This window comes from Plutella xylostella, chromosome 15, assembly GCF_932276165.1.
Source record: "Plutella xylostella chromosome 15, ilPluXylo3.1, whole genome shotgun sequence".
NCBI lineage: Eukaryota > Metazoa > Arthropoda > Insecta > Lepidoptera > Plutellidae > Plutella > Plutella xylostella.
In genome coordinates, this window is record NC_063995.1 from 1,946,987 (window position 1) to 1,954,386 (window position 7,400).

Consider the following 7,400-nt stretch of genomic DNA (forward strand, 5'->3'; position numbering starts at 1 on the left):
TTCCTGTTCCACCTCCCCGGCAGGCTCCCGTCCCACTTCTTCATCAGGAACCTGCAGAAGCAGCAGAACAAGAACACGCAAAATTCTGACAATATTTTCTTTGAACCATAGGATGATAAATACCTAAGTCAAATATGAGAAGAGCAACTGCGTTCTGCAGTTCGAATCCCGGCGCTGACATGTACCAATGTGTTCTTTGAATTTAATTAAAATGTATACCATCACACTTACAGTGAAGGAAACCTGCATACCTATCTAGATTTAGCACATCTAGAGAGCCAGGTGCAGGTACTTACACCCCAACAGAGAATAGAATAGAGTAGGTAATAGGAACATAAAATTCCTAAAGTTGATTCCAGGCAAATTATGTTATGTAAATAAAACAATGATCTTTTAAACAGTATATTTTATTTCATTACATTACTCGCCAAATGCATACCCATATAGTAGAACCTTTACATATAGCATTTCGAAATGGCATAGCAGATCCCTGTTGCGGAATGGCAATTTAAAACTTCAGAAGTTGGATAAGTATAACATTATTCCATAATGAAAGTAGTAGCCTGATCTAGTCGATAATATTAATAAAATCATTTTATTTATTATGTACGTTGCACGTCCCGTATTTATTTAAACGTAAACATACAACTTGATATACCTAACATAATAATATTATTATCAAATTATTATTCACGTTGTTCGTCTTATGTTGTTCAAGTGTTGACGTTTAGTTGTTGACATGACACATTTTTTTATCATTTCAATTTTTCTGCTCTGGTTTTGTCAATTTTTATCATTATACTGAGATCCAACCTAGACATTTATGACGTAAATCACAGAGTACTTGGCATAAACATTACTTCACTTGACGTTCCATTCTTCCTGTATGAATGTTTACGTTCCATTGCGACTACATTTTAAAGATTCTTTTTTTCCGTTTTTCTCTTTTCTCCCAGCTTCTAAAAATCTAGTTATTTATTTATTTGTGTACCTATACAGTGACTCTCTAAACATGGTACTTTCATTACGGAACCCGTCATTTTCATAGGGGTACCAAACGTCCTTAGAACTCTGCCATTGTCCAATGAGGCGTTTGTTAAAAAAAAAAAAAAGTTCCTTTTTGGAGAAATAGATGGCGTTGTCTGGGGTTGTACCAACTTTCAAACCCTCAGAACACACTCAGATCACAATATGTTATTCTGTGAGGCTAACGAAATGTGAAAGTGACGTAGGTAGGTAGAATTGTAGTATTATTTTCTCTATGATGTCGATGTCACTGTTGCTTCAGCGTTCAGTGCGATTGTGCGTACAGCCGTTCTTTTCAAGTTTTCTCAGTTTCCTTGTGTTTCTCCTGTATTAATTGAGTTGTAGTTGAGCTATCTGCTCCTCCTCCTTTGATACTGTAGAGTTAGTGCACATTTCTTTGGGATCTTATTTAGGATCATACAATAAATAAAAATAGAAAATCAGTTCTCGCACGCAGCACCCGTTCAAACGGCGCGCATAGAGAAAAGAACACTACGTGACGGCGCGGGTAGAACTATTCACAGAATACTTAGCACTATCCCAAGCCACATGCAGTCTGAGCCTCGGAAGGATGGCTCGCGCTACCACCCGACATTTAATCACAACTAGTGAGTTCTTATTCTGAGTTTAGTACTCTTTGCTCTCTATGTAATTTTTGACAGTTGGTACACTGCGTTTTCACGCCATCTATCGGCTTACCCAAAAGCTCAACTGACAGCTGTCAAGGAAAACGGCTCATTAGCGTGCGTTCTCTTTGGGGGATAAAAATATTCCAAAGTAGGGATGTTCGATCATCACTTTGGTTGTCTGTCACTCGATTCGATAGCACATTCAGGTACTTTCACAGATTCATTCAAAAAACTATATATTTGAAGTCGTTAGTCTACATAATACGAAAATTACAATGTATAAATCATTGGGGAACAATTGACAACATTTCAAATAAAATGCTCACCGATTTTATTTTATTTTCGACGAGATATCACAAATTTAGATGACCCGTATTTTTTTATTTCTTAATATTTCTATGTTTTAATATATTTTTTGAATTTCAAAGTTCAAAATATTTATAGTATGAGTGACGTCACGTCGAGGCTTGGGATAAAAATATTTTCGTTGCCTGCCTAACCTAAAAAAAAAAAGTTGGATGACATTAACTTGAAGTGAACAAGGACCAATCAACTTCAACTTCAACTTTATTTTGTGGCAAGAACCAATCACGAACTTTGGTCATTGACAAGGACACATAAAAGTGACAGACATTTGAGTGATGTTTGTCATTGTCATCGTCAAAGTGACATAACATGTTTTTTTGTTGTTCATGTTTTAGAAGTAAAAGCGCGTTTAATTATTATGCCACATCGTGATGTCACGAATGATAATTTAGTTTTTTATGTTTTCTCTGAAATAAATCAATAGAAAAATCGGAAACATTTTTTTTTGTGAATATTAGAGCCATATCTCTAAATGGTTTTCGAATTTCAACTGTATAAAATTTTGAAATGTTGTCAATTTTGGAAGCATAATTTTATTTTAAGAACTGACCCCTTATACCGAACTTGTATTGAATTTGTTTCGACTTCACGATAGGGGACTGGGGAATCAGGTATTATTAAAATTATTATGTTTTACTTTTTCTCCTCTTTGACAGTTGTCGTCTATTCGAACGTTATACAGTGTCTGAGTTGTACTGAACTGTCAAACCCTCAGAACACAGATTTTGTGTCAGCTCACATCTTATTTCCAGAGAGGAAATTCTATATCTGCCCTCATGCGTTCTCTACAGCAACGACGCTTGAAAAATAAACATTCTGAACTTGTAAATTTTACTAAATAGAAGTAAGAAGAATATTGTACAAAATAAAGGCTTGTACAAAAACTCAACTGACAGTTGTCAAGTAAAACGGCTCATTAGTGGGACAATATTATATTATTACAGGTTAACTCGATTGACGAACAAGACAGACCGTGTGTACATCACTACAATAGTAGTAGTGTTGCCAGTAAAAAAAATATTTTTGAAATCACAGAACGTTCATAAATCTATTTTCATCGCAGAGAAAAAAGAACGTTCATAAACACTGAGCCAATAAACTACATACAGTGGTTAGGGTGGCAAGCCGACTCGTGTGCCTCTGCCAGTGGTGAGGGTGGCAAGCCGACTCGTGTGCCTCTGCCCAATTAGAACAAAATGCAAAAATACCCTTCTAATCACATCAATTGTTTACAGATTTTGAAGTGCTGAGTTTTGGATTGCCTAGAGCGTGGTGTTGATGACTTTGAGAAGACGTTGCGGTCGAGGACGTCACGCCATCAGGAAAGGCCGTGTTACAAATATAACTCCGAACCTCAGAATAATAACAGGAAGCAATCGTAATTACACCGCGACGACGTACTCTGTGGTCGGCAGATAAGCCATGGCGTGAAACGTCAAAAAGGAGATGTCAATGTCATTGTCAAGGAAGGGGGGAGTTGATTTGAATATGGAGTCGTGTTCTTGTATTTTCTGATTTAATTTGTTTGTTATCGATATAAATCCTCATGTTTTCAAGTTGTATTAATGATTTATGGTAAAACAAACCTATTTCACAAATGAGTTTACTTTTTGTGTCACCTTTTCCTTCTGGTTTTAACAGATTTGTAAATCTATTTTCATCACAGAAAAAAACGAACGCTATAATAAATAAAATTATTTTACTACCTAACTGGACCAATCAAAGTCAAAATCGGTCAAAAATCATCATGAATCGGTGAATTGTCTATGACAGCAACCTATTTGGGCATTTCAAATCTCAATGTAAACAAAATGTTATCCAAACAAACAGACAGCAGAAAGTGAAGAATTACAGTAAACAAGACTTTTACCTACTTGGATAACAGCGCAAGCGTCCAAATGACAACAGATGGTACAGACATCTGAAAAGGTACGTAACTCTACTAACTCTCACACAAACCACAACAGGCTTCCTCCTATTGAGATACCAAAATTCGGTGGCACAGTTAGTGAATACTATGCGTTTATGAACTTGTTCCAAAGTGTAATTGGCACATGATAGGTTATCCCGATGTGATAAGTTTTACTATCTGCGTTCTCTTGTTTATGGGGAGGCGTTAGATCTAATAAAACATCTATCTCTGGACAGTTCTAACTATGTGATTGCTCTGGAACTACTAGCCAAGCGTTATGACAATAAATTGATTGTTATAAACCACCACATAAACTCAATATTAGATATGAAACCGATCACTAAATGTACAGCACAGAATATAAGGGAATTCATAGCTACAGTCAGACAGCATAGTAGTGCGTTGAAAGGCTTAAATATACCGGTTGACTCATGCGACTTAATAATAATTGCGATCATTCAGCGGAAACTAGATCAATATACATTGCAAGGGTTTCACTTTCTTTGACTTTTCTAGAAAAAAGAGCTGCAGCAATGGGAAACATCACATCCTGCGAGTCTACAGGCCAGAGTGTGAGTAAGGACACTCCAAAAAAGCCGTCATACATAGCTAACAACATCAAACCCATCACTGAAGAACCCACATGTAAGTACTGTCATGCTTCTAATCACAAACTATTTAGATGTGAAAAGTTTAAACTAGCTGCAGTGCATGAAAGGATTTCATATGTGGCCAACAATAAGCTATGCACTATATGCCTCAACAACCACCAAAAATGCAGTTTTTTCTTTAAGTGTGGTATCTACAAAGGCAAGCACAACACCTTGCTTCATAATAGCCAACCCGCTGCCGCTGCTGCTACTAATCATGTTTCATTGATGTCTAACATACAGAGTGAGGTATTATTGCCTACAATATCTGTCAAGCTTCAAGCTAAAAATGGTGAGCATATCTATGCTAGAGCTCTACTAGATTCAGGGAGCTCTGTAAATTTTATCCTAAAGGATCTAGCTAAGCGAATTAATACTGAGTTCTTCGATGAAGAAAACAATTGTTGGTGTGTGCAATGCTTCCAACACAACCAACCAAAAGGCTCGATTTGCTATCCAGTCAGCCAACAGTGATTATAAACTCACTGTTCTATCATGCATTGTCCCCAACATAACATCTTCAATGCCTCATTTCCGTGTCAATGTACAGGACATCAACATACCATCTCACATTCAGCTTGCCAATGCTTCAGCGAACCTAGAAATATAGATATTTTACTTGGGTGTGACATCATGTTTCAGATCCTACTGCGTGAGAGACTGCCAGTGATACCAGGTCAGCTATTTCTACACAACACTCAGTTCGGCTACATTGTTGCTGGCACTGCACCATTGAACAGCGAGGGATGTTCATCACTACCAAGTAACTTTTGCAAGTCAGTATCTGAGGCTGTCTCAACAGAGTCTTTAAATAGGAAAATAGATGGGTTCTGGGAATGTGAGAAGGTACCTGAAAAAGGGAACTATATTCCTACTGAATTAAATCCAGCTGACTGTCTGTCAAGAGGTGTAGATCCTCACAGTCTACTGAATAATCAATTTCATGAAACTGAATTCAAACATAGTGTAGAATCAGTAAATGTGCCTCAAAACTTACCTGAGTTAAAGTGTGAGGCTGAGAAAACAAATATGATACATGCTTAGAGTATATAGATACATGCAATCGGTTTAATATAACCATAAGCCCATAAGCAGTTTATTTGGTTCTTTATGATTGGCTTTGCAGACATACCATCCCATTGTCTGCTTGCCTTCTTACATCTCTTCTTATATCTTTATTTAATATTTTTTTTCTTCTAAATTTCAGCTTTCCTATTTTTTCGGGAATACCGCCGCTGCCCCCGGGCCATGCCTCTATAATGAGAAGGTAAGTGTAGAAATACATTATTTTAAAACAATAAAGTCATTTAAATGATATTGAAACTGATAGACCAGTGTAGCTCAGTCGGATAAGCGCCCGCTTCTCACGCCAGAGATACGGGGGTCAACACCCACATGTGCCAATGAGTTCTTTGAATTTAAGTACAATGTATACCATCGCTCTTACGGTGAAGAAAAACATCGTGAGGAAACCTGCATATCTAGATTTAGCTCATCTAGATATGTGATCTGTTCCTCTCTACCAACCCGCAGTGGACCAGCTGTATCAGGGCCTCTAGTACGGGTTTTGCAATTTACGTAACCGAAAATTTTTTTGTTTTCTTCTGTCACCTGCATAGATTATCTGTCAAAAGTTTCATGATAGTTTCCGCTAGAGGCGCCACTTTGTATGCGAGAAAACTGAAACTTTTATAGTTTTTAGTTCACACAGCAATGTTATTTATTTGGCACGCCTATTTACTAATGTATCGTTTCTTGCCAACAGATCACCTGGGTGAAGATGACGATGCAACATCGACATGTCGAAGTACCCAGCGAATGTGACGACAAAACTACTAAATGGATTTTGATCAACAGACAACCTGGATAGGCAACTTTTTAAAAATCCTAGAATCACTACCAGAAAACTTTTTAGCTCTAAGTTTTATTTTAACAGTTACTAGAAAATAAAACCGAGAGAGAGAGAAAACAGCTGTATTTATTTTAACTCTTTGGACACATGGCGCCATCTGTTGCCGAGTAGCGGTAATAATAGCGACACCTGTTGTCGAGTAGTAGTAACAATGAGTTAGTGCAGTGAGAGTGAAGTGAACGTAACAATTATATTATTTATATATATTTTAATATTTATAGGTTCTATTTAAGTTTAGGTTTATTAGCAGATCACATTTTATTCTGTTTTATTTAATAAAGTATGCTCTTACTTAAAAGAGCTATGATATAATTCAAGCTATCGATTTTAACTGTTACTTGTATCCATATTCTGATTGATAAATAATAAATTTAGAAATATCATTGTGATTTTAATCATACCTACTTATAACAATATAAAATAATTTAACATGATTGTGTTGATGTAGTTTCTAATGTGGATTTGTATACTTAAAATAAAATAAATTTGTCTTGGCATCTTTTATTTACCTACATATTAAGAACCCAAAATAAGTCTGTAATATAACTGGTTACATTCATTACTGTATGTATTTTTAAAAGTAACCATCATTAAAATAAAAAAAAGAAAAAAGATCTTTAGTTGCTTTAGTTAGATTCGATCCACAGACCACAGGGATCTAGTTCGAGGCTGTAACCAACTGGGCTGAGGTGCTGATAATTGATTTAGTGAAAAATTCCTTCACTTTCTTCCCTAGCCGACAACTTACTTAATACATATTTCAGATGCTTACACTTTTCATTATTTTGAAGTCCCTTGACCATATACGTACATAAAGTAGTTATTGCTACGATCTATATACCATCGTCTATCCATTACATACACTCGATGAGTGGTAGATTTAGTTCTTATCAAGTTTTAACTTG

At 36.2% G+C, this 7,400-nt stretch overlaps 1 long non-coding RNA gene across 1 annotated transcript; it reads left to right on the forward strand.

Moving 5' to 3' along the window:
• The first annotated feature begins 3,435 nt into the window (after positions 1 to 3,435).
• LOC125489623 lies at positions 3,436 to 6,992 on the forward strand. Its single transcript, XR_007267099.1, has 5 exons — positions 3,436 to 3,950; positions 4,450 to 4,578; positions 5,226 to 5,359; positions 5,791 to 5,850; positions 6,349 to 6,992. It is a non-coding gene; the product is annotated as an uncharacterized LOC125489623 (long non-coding RNA).
• The last annotated feature ends 408 nt before the right edge of the window (positions 6,993 to 7,400 follow it).